Source organism: Pteropus vampyrus, unplaced genomic scaffold, assembly GCF_000151845.1.
Source record: "Pteropus vampyrus isolate Shadow unplaced genomic scaffold, Pvam_2.0 Scaffold67, whole genome shotgun sequence".
In the NCBI taxonomy this organism is placed as follows: domain Eukaryota; kingdom Metazoa; phylum Chordata; class Mammalia; order Chiroptera; family Pteropodidae; genus Pteropus; species Pteropus vampyrus.
Window position 1 is genome coordinate 4,422,616 of NW_011888848.1, and position 12,663 is coordinate 4,435,278.

The window sequence follows — 12,663 nt, forward strand, 5'->3', positions numbered from 1 at the left end:
CATTCATTTAGGTAACAAATACATATTAAGTGTCTACTATACAATAGGTAATCTCTAGGAAGATTAATCTTCCACCTGAGCTTTAAAAACTAAAAATAAGCATCAGAAAATGTATGTCTCTATTCTCACTAGATTCTAAACATCATGTAAAGTTGGGTTGAATAGTATTTTGAGTTCATATTATTCTAAGTGGATTTCAAAGTGTATACAGTTTATTTAAACATATTCTGTATGTATTGTTCATTTTAGGAGACCAATTTATGTATTCTCTTTTCCATCAACCTCTTTGCTTCTTTTAGGTAAGTAGAATAAATTATTCTCTAGACTTCTAAATGTTTCCAACATTGTACCCCTGCCTTCAATTAATTTAATTTGTACTTAAAGAATATCTATAACTGCATTTAAACAAAAACAGTTTCCATAGTAACATCATAGATTTTCTAAATCCAGGCTATGATGTAATCAACTAAAATGACTATCATACCCAAATTCTTATCTATTTCATCTGCAGCTTTCCTTATTTAAATCTATTGTACCACACACAGATTTTCCTCATTTGAATTTAACTTGGAAGTTTAGGACATTTTCAAATTGCTTCTATTTTAGAAATTCTTGTTTGATTTCACAGTATTATGGAATTCACATTTCTGCTAGAGTTATGATATCGACCGAATAGGCTGGATTATGTGAAGTATATCTATATGATGTTGACCTAGTTTTTATAAAATTATGGAAATTTTCTATCCATGCTGACAGCTTGTGGAGTATCACTGTAGTCAAAATATTACAGAAGAGTGAATTTCACACACTAAATTGATTGTTACTGTTATGTCTATTAACATATTACATTAGGAAGTAGTTGAGGATTTTTCCCCTCAATTTCTTAAAGTACATAATCTAATAAGGTTGTTTTTGCACGTATATAAATTTTTGACTTAATTGCTTTTCTTTTAAGAAGTAGTCATGAATGTCTATTCTGTATATTTGTATACAACTGATGTTACTCTCTAAAGGTGAAAAACTCAAGATCTTTGCTTTTAGATTTAGATCAGATATTTATTTGAATAAACCTAACCTTTTGAACCTACAAAATTTGAACAAAGAATGTTTTAAATGCATATTTTTCACTCATATAAAATCTTTCTTTTTTGCTCACTCTTTCCTTTGTTCCTTACTTATAGCCTTAGTCAGAAACATAAAAATGTGCAAGACAGAAAATCAAGAACATCTGTTTGTGGACATAGTTGAGTTATATCATAGAGGTTATCAGAAAAAGGAAGAAAGAAATAAAAGTCATGATATATGTTAATACTGTCCAAGATGCCCATGGACTTCTTGGAGGTCCCAGAAAGGTTCCATATAATCAGAGGATTTCAGAGGAAATTTTTCAGGATAATTTTTCAAGATCCAGTTGCTTTTTTCTCTTTACATTCATAGAAGTTTGTTTCTTTTTATAGCACATATTATTATATTTGTAAGTATCTCCTCTACTAGTCTCTAAGGATAGTAGTTCCAAGAAAGCAGTTGTCACATTGGCAACAGTTTCAGAGATATCTAATAAAGATGGAAATATGTTGGGTTTGGGAAACTTGGAGATTATTGGTGATATTTGCTGGACTAGATTCAGGGAGTGTGTTAGGGAATATTGGTCAGGATTCATTCAGGTAATATATGCCATTCTATGTATTCTGTGCATAGAGGGTTTAATATAGAATTAAGGGTTTACAGAACCTGGAAAAACTGAAGGAGTGAATTTCAGAGAAGCTGCCACTGAAGATAAGGGGAAATGTTGCTCCAAGGTCAGAGAAATTGACATAAAAGGTCTCAGTTTAAAACAGTAAAGTAAGTCTTTTCCAAAGCTTTCCAGAAGCTATTGCATGCCTCTACAATCTGTAGAAAGTCCCCAGAACCCATCTCATTCTGTGGGGGGAAGTGGATGGTTCTTAAGAGATTCCCCCAAAGCCATGATGATGTTCTCATGTCTCTGCATCTCTCTCATATGTCAACTGCTTCCAGAGAATAGCAGCTTTTGCTTTCGCCCGGCCTAATGCGCTCTTGAGTTTCTCACATTGATAAACTTTAACCTAGAATCATGTTGAGTAAAGGTTTCTAGAAGTGAGTTTCCAGGCTTGGATAGGAGTGGTAGTGGTGCGAGTTGACAACAAACAATCCAGTACTGGACTTTGTATGAGACTGGTTATCATGGCTTAAGAAGAGAAGTGGGCCACAAAGCAGAGACTTTTCTTTTTTAAAGGCAATTGATTGAGAAAAGGCGAAGGGAGGTAGGATGTATTAGAGGCGGACAAAGGATTTAGAGATTTATTTTTCCTTTTTATAGAGTGGTAGTACTTGGCTAGATTTTTAGCAGGAGGAAGAAGCTAATAAGAGGACAGATTGTGGTGTAATAAAAGGAGATGATGGTTAATAAAGCAAGTCTCTGAAGAAGATGGGAGAGGTTGAGAGCAAAGCATGATTTGAGAGGTTAGGAAGTACAAGGCTTTCTCTGAAACTGAAAATAAAATACATGGAAGAAAAATAGATAGGGTTTGGAGTGGTGAATTGAGGGCATTGATGAGTGATGACTACCTTTATTTCTCTGTGAGGTAGGAAACAATGATGCCTGCTGAGAAGGGGGTCTGACTGGGTTTAATTCTGAGAATGGTACATTGGTTTGAAGTAATGATCAGGGTAGTGGGACAAGAGTTACTCAAGAGCAAGCAAAATATTGCTGAATTCACTGAGAGCTCAGAGGTGTCCGGAGCCCATACATATGTAGTGGCACCAACCTTCATGGCTGCTAGATTTTCCCTATCCGTACTTACTGTCTTTGATAAATGTATAGCTCACTTGAGTTCTTCTTTCTCATTATTTCAATGAGTGCCCTGTGCTTATTTTATCCCTGCCACTCATCTAGGTACAGTAAAAATAATTTATTTGTGCCTAGTTTAGGGTAGGCATTCAGTAGAATGTGTGTTGAATAGATCTGAACTGAAAGGGCCATCGTAGGAGAGATTTGATCCAGGTTTGATAAGTTGTAGAGTCCATGATGTGAAAAGATTTAGAACGAGGTAGATTGTAGGGATTATCTGTGACAATATTCCTGAAGTGATTGACTAAGGACTTTAGGCTGGGAAGGGAAAGAAAGGAGGCCAGGAAGGGAACTAATAAAGGGATAAAAATGAAGAGAACAAGGGAATAGACATCTTGAGAGACCGAAGAACAGATTTAGTGGGAATAGAGGAATAAGAAAACTAGGAAAAAAAATGAACAAAAATTGTAATCAAAGAGTGGATTATTGGAGATACTTTCAGAAATTTAATATTTCTGGATGACAGAGAAGAAGATTCCATTTATAGTCATAGATTGGGTGAAGGTCACTAGAACTCAGAAAATGAAAGAATTAAGTATATGGTACTGGGCAAGGCCACTATATACAACTGTACACTACACTAGTCTAGTCTACACCGTGATCTATATGGATGATGCTCACTAAATGCATGCATCACACACCTATATGGCCATCCATAGAGTCTCAGACTGGGTGTTATTTATGTGGGCTTTGTGTTCACACGCAACTGTAGAAGGTATTGTCATATGGTTTTCCTAGTTATCTAAGTGGGAAGTTACATCACTATGTGACTGGAGGCTCTCTGGACAGAGCAAAAAGAGAAATGAAATCTACCTGAGACAGATTTTACAGTGTAGAGGAGTCGTACCTTGAGATATGAGGAACATTTTGATCTACAGAAAGGGATAAATGCTTTACAAATGGAGAGACCAGCAGGAACAAAGACCTAAAAGCAGAAAAGTACTCTGATTGTGTAGACAATACATTTTGCACTTTTCAGAGTTGTTCAGTAGATAGACCGCACTGTGATACACATCACGATGGTGGCCATGGCATTATGATGAAAATGGAAATCCTGAGCAAGAGAGTCTTTGACCCTTGGAGAATATATTCCAGTAATGGGAAGCAATTTTGGACCTAGAGGAGAGAATCAGAACAGGAAGTTATCTACTTTTAAAGGATGAGCAGAAGTGCAAATTTGAGCCAGAAATTCTGTGCTGCCTTTATAAGAAATGAAGCTTGTAGGATTAAAAAAAGAAAAGGATTAGTTTTCTTTGTTACTAGAGATAATCATTAGTCTTTTCGAAGCATTTTAGCTTCGTAACTATAAAAATGCAAGAGGACAAAATAGATTGTACAAGTGCTTTCTTAATTTGTTCCATGAAATTATTCTGATATATTCACAGTGAAGTGTTTACTTCAGAGAAACAATTGTCTTCTCAAATAGTTGTTTTGTATGTATATTATGCAATATTATTCATTAAAATTATAGTGGATAATAAAATTAACATCACTATTTTGCTTTATATGGAGGCTTTGCTCCAAGGACCCCTGCAAGATTTATGAAAATAGTGTAACAATTCCTATAACATCCTTGTATAAGAGGTAAATTTTACTAAAAATTTCTGTTGGTAGTAACTCTCAAAACAATGAACTAGTCATCCACATAAAAGCAACATTAGTAGAGGAAGAAGGTAAGCGGCAGTCAGCATGTAGGGTCTTTTAAATTTTTGTCATTGTATTAGTTATGATAGGCTGCTATTAGTAAACCTTGATAATTCAGTGACTGAACACAATGGAAATTTATGCTTTGTTTCTCTCAAGTTCAATTGATGGCAAGTGGTGAGAGGTAATGTAGAAGTGAAGAAGGCAATCCTATAGGTTCAGAAACTTCAAGAATCTTTACTATTTTCAATATATAGATTCCAAAATTGTCCAAGACATTGTCAAATAGACTATAGATGGTAGAACTGAGAGACAGAGAATTATGAGGGAGATTATTATAGGCCATCTACTTTTTATAGGCCAGTGCATAATCACATGACCACACCTAACTGCAAGGTAGACTAGGAAATGTCACTGTGTAGCAGGAAGAAAGGAAAATGGGTTTGATTACTAATTTGTCAGTTTCTGCCATAATCACCAATCAACGTTTCACAGCAGTTTACATCAAATATAGCCTGAGTTTCTTTAGCAACAATTTCATATCTTGACATAGGCTACAGGATAGCAAAATTTTCTAGGAAATAGATTTCCATAATAGTCCTTCTGCAGTAGCTTAGTAATAAAACTCTCAAGCAAATATTTCTGATATGATATAACTATTTGGACCATGTGTATATGAGTAGATGTTGCAATTTTAAATGAATCCACAATAATAAAAAAGAAAAGCAAGAAAGCACACAATTATCCTGAGCACAATAATAGACTAAGATTTTTTTGGCAACCAAAGATGAATGTGGGCTTGGTTTTGATTCAGGAAAGTAGAGGCAAAGAATATTTTGCCTATCAGGAACAGGAAACTTCTCAGCAGTGATCTGTACGTCATAGGAATAATGATCTTAAAGGATGGAAACAGCACCAAGAGGAATACTCATATTAAACCAATATAACGATTTCCAGTTTTAGTCACATGATAGACTGAATTGTAGTGGACCCACCCCATCCCCTTTTGTCCCTCCACTCTCAACACATAGGAAGCATGACAAAAGAGATATAGATGCAGCCACTACAGAAAACAATCTGGAGGTTTCTCAAAAAATTAAAAATGAATATACCTTTTGACCTAGAAATTGTACTTCTGAGTAATTATCCAAAGAAAACCAAAACAATAATTCATAAAGTTCTATGCACCCTTATGTTCCCGGCAGCACAATTTAAGATAGCCAAGATATGGAAGCAACCTAAATGCCCATCAACAGATGATTGGATAAAGAGGTTATTGTTCATATAAACAATGGAATATTACTTAGCCATTAAAGAAATGAAATCCTACCATTTACAATGACATGGATGGACCTAGAGGTTATTATGCTGAGTGAAATAAGTCAGACAGAGAAAGATAAATACCATATGATTCCACTTATATGCAGAATCTAAGGAACAAAAAGAACAAACTAATCAAAAACAAACTCAAATATAAAAGACAAGTTGATGAGAGATAGGGAATTTGGGGGGGCTGGGAGAGTGGGGTGAAAGGTTAAAGAAACACAAATTAGTAGTTGACAGATGATCATGGGGTTGGGGAGCATGGCATAAGGAATGCAGTTAGCATTAATATATTGACTAGGTGGAAACCAGAGGAGAGAAGGAGCAATTGGGGGTATCATTTTATTAACTATATAAATGTCTAACCAATGTACTGTATACTTGAAACTAATAAAAAAATAGTACAAACGCTGATTTTAAAAATATCTAGCAATAAGTGTATTCTCAAAGAAAACAACCTTAAAAATAAAAACAAAGCTTAAAAATAAGCTTAAAAATAAAATTAAAAATAAAACAAATTCAAAGTACTCTTATATATACTTTCCAGGTAGCTTAAATGCTTTACCTTAAATGTCAAGTTCCATATTCATTTCTTACATAAAGCCTTCAAAACCAGCTCCATTTAGTTTCAGTTGTCCATATTTCCTTTATAGACTTTTTTCTTTCCCTGAGAAAATAGTAATTAACAAATGTGTGTATATGTTTATACAAATATATAACTAGCAAGAGATCCAACAGACTAGTTTATATAGAACAGAGTGCAGTTAAAAAAATAATTTATTAAGGTTCTATTTTTGTTTCCATTAGAAAATATAAACTTTTATTAGATTAAGAAAATCTCTGTGCCTTAGAGAAAGATAAATACCATATGGTTTTGCTTATGTATGGAATCTAAAAACAAAACAAAACAAAACAAAAACGGACTCATAGAGAGACCAAAGGTTGGTTACTAGAAGAGAGGAGATGGGAAGATAGGTGAAAAATGTGGAGAGGAATATAGTCAATAATATTGTGATAAGTTTACACGGTGACAGGTGATTACTAGAATTAGTGGAGTGATCACACTGTAAGGTATACAAATGCGGAATCACTATATTGTGCATCTGAAACTGATATAACCAATGTAAGATTGTATATCATCTGCAGTTAAATTTAAAAAAATAGTTAAAAAAAGAAAACTTCTGTGCTTTGCTAGCTGTTTTTCATTTTGTTTTAGTAAAATTTGAAAAGTCAGACTTCACAACTGAGCAATTTAATAATAGTGAACATCTCAAGGACATTAACTTATTTACAAGTGACAGTGATGTCAATAAAACAAAAAACTCTGAAAATGAATAAGTTGACATATAAGTATCAAATGACCCTAATAAAAACATTTTATAATAGTTTTTTCTAATCAATTAGCTCAAATTTTAGATGGGAGTGTTATATAAGCACTCTGTAGAGAGAGAATACCATCTTGGGGATAACAGAATACTCACACCCTACACTTGGCATAAGTTTTAAATGGTATTGAATAACAGTTTATTCTTTTCCGTCGCCTAATCCACAGTGAGTACTCCTATTGGCTTTATTTTGCTTGAATTTCTTTTTCCAATTTATTATTGAATAATAAGTATTAAAAATGACAAGTATTCCAAGATGAAAATAGCATAAATAAAATATTGGCTTTTATTTTTGATATGTTGATATTTTCTAATTTGACATTTTGCAAATTGTCCATCTTACAGGAACATTCTTTCCCAATTATATTTGTCATATTTCCCAATGAATCACATTAAGAGGAGAAACCTCTTCAATTATGTTTCAAAATTCTGGAAAAACAATATCTCCTTCAGGAAATTCTACGGCAATTGCTTCTATCTATTGGGAGAAAAAAAAGAAGCCAGTCACTGTGACAAGCTAGTGCTGTCTATTATTTCTCCATCTATTTCTCCCCTCTTTTTAGAAATTTACAATCTAACCCTTATTATCATTAGCATTTCAAGTACTCCACTTAAATATGAAACTTGCTGTAATTTCAGAAAATTTTCCAAATTAAGTCAGTGCAACTTAATTTGATCAATATTTATCGGGTTTCCAATTTGTGTGAGATATTTAAAAAATACATAAAATGAAAAGGCAGTTGCTCATCTGAAAGAATGTACAGTCTCGCTGGAGCTATTTCTAGTTTTTACTTGCTTTTATGCATATCCTCGTAGTTGTTAATGGTTTTACAATCTTCACAGTCTGCAAATATTCCTGCTGCAAAAATTTGTAAATGTCTTCTTTGTTGCTGTAGAGGGAGAGTTTTAAAAAGCCCATTGCTTTTGGAGGTAAGCAACATACTTCTAACACAGATGTTATCAGGAATCTTTGCCTGCATTTTTAAAAGATCTTTACACGATGTTTACTTCCTGTGTGATGTTATCAATTTCTGCACTGCTTTCAATAGCTAAGGTTAAACACTATTCAATTTCTGTTTCACTGTGGTTTGGCTATTTAACTCTTTCATGCTTTCTTATGTGTGCTTGCAATGAATCTAAAGTAATAAGGAATTTTGAAAATGTTTAGAAGACTTAGAGTTCTAGTTCAATAAACAGATTTTAATTGATTCTGCTTTATTTTCTATAATTTCCCCAGCTTCACTCGGGGTTACTCTTTATTAGGCATATACTCATATAGATGTCTGCCCTGAAATTCTGAGTTACAGGCAAAAAACACACAGAAAGTAAAAAGAGGTGAGGCAAGGAACAGAGGGAGAGTGGTCCCTCTACTAGGGAGGAAATAAAATTCAATCAGATGAAATAATTTGAATATTAAAACTGATTACTTATTTTATAAAATTAAAAATTCAATACTGCTTTTAAAATTTTGAGAAACTCAGACATCTGATCTGGCCATGAGGGAATAAGATGGCACAGAATTAGTCACCTGCTACAAACAATTTAAAAACTGGACTGAAATACAAGAAGCAAATATTTCAGGAATTGGACAATAGGAAGCACAGAACTGGGAAAAGTGAAACAAAGGAAGTGAATTCTCAACTAGTCAGGTTTTATAACTTGTAGTCATTTCTAGACTGTGGAACAGGAAAGAAGAACCCAAACATGGTTTGGTGATCTCATAATTTGAGAAGACAGAATCACTGTTTAGAAAGACTGAGTTAGCTAGAATTCATGGGATGGAGAACTTGAGATTATGGAGCTAAAAAGAGAACCTAAAAGGAATTTAACTATTTGCTGGGGAATTTAACACTCCTTAAGAAATCAAACAATATACAGATTTCAAAATTGTAAAATTCGTAATGTCCAATATCCAATAAAAATTACTAGACAGTCAAATAAACAAAAAATGAAAATCATAGTAAGGAGAAAAAATTATTATGGAGGACATGAAAATGTATTGCTCAGACGCCTTGCAGCAGGGAGCATGCTGTCACTCTGGGTTCACTCTTGTTTTTGTGCTCAGGGTACATTGCCCTCAGGCTTCTCACAACCCAAGACTCATCATGGGGAGGACACTAATGTGGTCTTATTCCAATAAGCTCTGGGAATCCACTATTGGGTGACTCTGGCTGAAACACTCCCCATTGACCTCGTTGATTCTTTTTTTTGGAAATACACTTCGGTCCAAGATTTTTCTACCTTCATGTTAGCTCTCCTTCTATAGATGTCAGATCTGCGTCGTGGTCTAAAAGCTCTCCACATTTTCTATTGCTCCCTCACCATTAAATCTCTTCCACACCTAAATCCCATTATGACATTTACTTTTCAGAAGACACTAACACAAGTGGCACCAGGGATTGTTCAAATAAACAGCTGCTAATAGGGATTTGGGACCGGCTTCTTCACTGAAGGGCAGACAAAATGGAATCTATCCCGAATAATAGGTTGGGCATGAATAGTCTCCAGCACAAGGTAGTGGTACGATTGATAAAGATTTCACCATTGTTGAACTAAGGAAATGTACCAGTGGAAGAAAATGCCCTTGTAGTTTCAGTGAGTCATTTAAAAGATAAGGAAAAAAATTCCCACAAAGATAGTAGGCTTGACTGTTCACTGATGAGTTGTACTTATGCTACATAGAGAGAGCATGAGAAACTGAGGATTGTTAATAAGTAGTCGAATGCTAAAGGTGAAAGCAGGAGGCCTCATTTGTAGCTTTCAAAGAGATCCTTCTTTCATGAAGTGGAAGAGCAGACGTAGCAGAGTGGGCAAATGTCTGATGCTCAGAATTGTAGAGTTCAAGAATCATTGGAATGTTCATCCAAGACCCATCTCTTATGCTAATGTCAGCACCCTGACTAGGAAAATCTGGGACTGACCCTGAAATACAGGATGGGAACAGTGGTTGGATAGCCCAGAGGATGTACTGAGTACGCACTCACCCTTCTCTCTCACATCCTCAACCTTCTCAAGCAGCCCACTCTTTTTCTAGTACAAGTTAGTACTTCTCCTGAGTTGAACAATAATGCAGAGGACTCTCCCCCACAAACCCCACAAAAGGAGCTGTCCCTAGCTTCTCTCTTGCCTACCAAGATGGTAAGTACCTGAATGAGAGGGATGGAATGAAAAATTAAATAAGTGAAAAATAAATAATTGGGAGTACTTTCTTAGCAGGTGGGATTTATCACCCTAGCAAGGACCCTGGGAGAAGGGACAAACTCGCTGATAGTGTTGCTCTAAAGAAACGCAATGGTCGACACTGACTGAAATGGAAATGTCAGAATTGTTCTGGCATACTTGAAGGAAGGAATAAGGATGCTGAGAGAGGGAGGATGCTGGTCTGGATGTGTGAAACCAGAAGACCCATCACAGGATTATTCCCACAGGAGGGCTCAGAGGACATGCCATCCATTAAGTCCATTAGGGACGTGCTAGTGAGAGAGGCATCAACATCACTAAGTTCTTTGGAGGTTTTCTTATACAGGACAGGGCTGGAGATAGGAGAGGTATTCACAGATCTGGGCTTGTTAATATACTCAAGGATGTAGGAGTCCTGATATAATGGAGGCCAATAGGTGACACTTAATTATCAGAAACAAGGAGGCTGTAATTACCTTAATTACGAACAAAATCAAAGAAGCAGCTACGGGGACTAATCCCTTGAGAAATTATAGAGATGGTTAATAGAGCATGGTGTCCCTTGGAGCAAAATAGTTCGGCAACTGACAAGCACGCTACTTAATATCTGTAACCAAAAGATGCAAGAATGGAGGAGCAGTAGGCTGAGGATGGTCAGCCCAATGAAAAGTTACTTCCCCTTGCTTAGTTCCTGAATCTGAGCCAATTTTTGGATCGAGAACCCATCGACTGGAAAGGAGGCTGAGTCCACAGGCGGAAATACTCTATAACTCCACAGCACATGTAGGCTGAGTCCACAGGCGGAAATACTCTATAACTCCACAGCACATGTATGCTGTAATATTCTTACGTTTCTTTCTCAAAGGGACCTATGGCCATTTACTTGGGTGACTGCACATTAAGGAAAAGGGATGTATTCATTTCTTTTTGCTGTTGTGTTGTATTTTCCATAACATACCACAATGAACTTAGCAGCTGACAACAACACTAATTTATTATTTCACAGTTTTGTGGGCTCGAAAGTATGACTCAGCTGATTCTGTTTAGGGTCCAACAAGGCCAAAGTCAAAGGATTGGTAGGTTGCATTCCTTTCTCGAGGCTTCTTTCTGGGAAAGAACATGCTTCCATATCACTAAGGCTTTTAACAGAATTCATCTCTCTATAATTGTGATGCTGAGGTCTTTATTGTTAATGGCCGTTAGGCAGGAGACTCTCTCAGCTCTTTAGGCAACATTTATTCCTCATTATGGTGCTCCCTCCATTCTCAAACCGTAACAGTGCAATGAATCCTTCTCACAGTTAAAATCTCTCTTATTTCTTCTTATGGATCTTTCTGACCGCAGCTGGAAAAAGCTCTCTGCTTTTAAGGGCTCATATCATTAGTTGGGCCACCTCGGTGAACCGGGCTAATCTCCCTATCTTAAATTCCATATATCCGCAAGGTCTTTGTTGCCATGTAATAAAATATATTCACAAGTTCTAGGTATTAGGGCATTTGTATCTTTGGGGGTTCATTTTGTTTACCACAGAGGAACACCTAGACTTTTGAGGACTTTTGGACACAAGCTGTTAATATGTAAAGACTCAAAGAATCATCATTTTTTTCTTAGATTAGGGGCTTATAGAGGCCAGATAATAAATGGAGTCTTGGGTAAAATAGGCTCATGGTAGGTTCTGTGAGTCCACAGATTAGCCCAATGGTTATTTTCACTATTTATCAATGTAGAATTGATGTACGTGGTAGCTGGAGCAAAGCTCACATTGCCTGTGAACTGTCATAGTAGGGACACCTAGTGGAACCTCTGAAATGTCTTCACTGTTCCTCTTCCCATACCCCCATATCAGACTAAAATGTTCAGAGCTGTCCATTTTATTCCAGTAATATATAGGCCATTTTCCCATTATGGTTGGGTATGAACCCTGACTGAAATAGATATGGTTTATTGATATGGTATATTTAAAATTTGCCTTTATTAAAACAAATGTATATACTTAAAAATGTATACTTTTAAAAAACACGTGAGCAGGCTAAGCTTGTCAGTGTTATTCAGATTAGAAGTTCAATTTCAATAAACTGAATGAATATGTGTAGAAACAGTTTACCTCTCATGAGATCAGGAGTGATGCAGAGAAGAACAGGGGACTTTGCTTGGGAGGCTAAGACCTGGGAATTACTGTGGGCCAATAAATAAATTTCTGCATATGCATACCGGCAATGTAGTCTTCCACCACTGGTGTTCGAGCCTGCATCCTTGTCATAA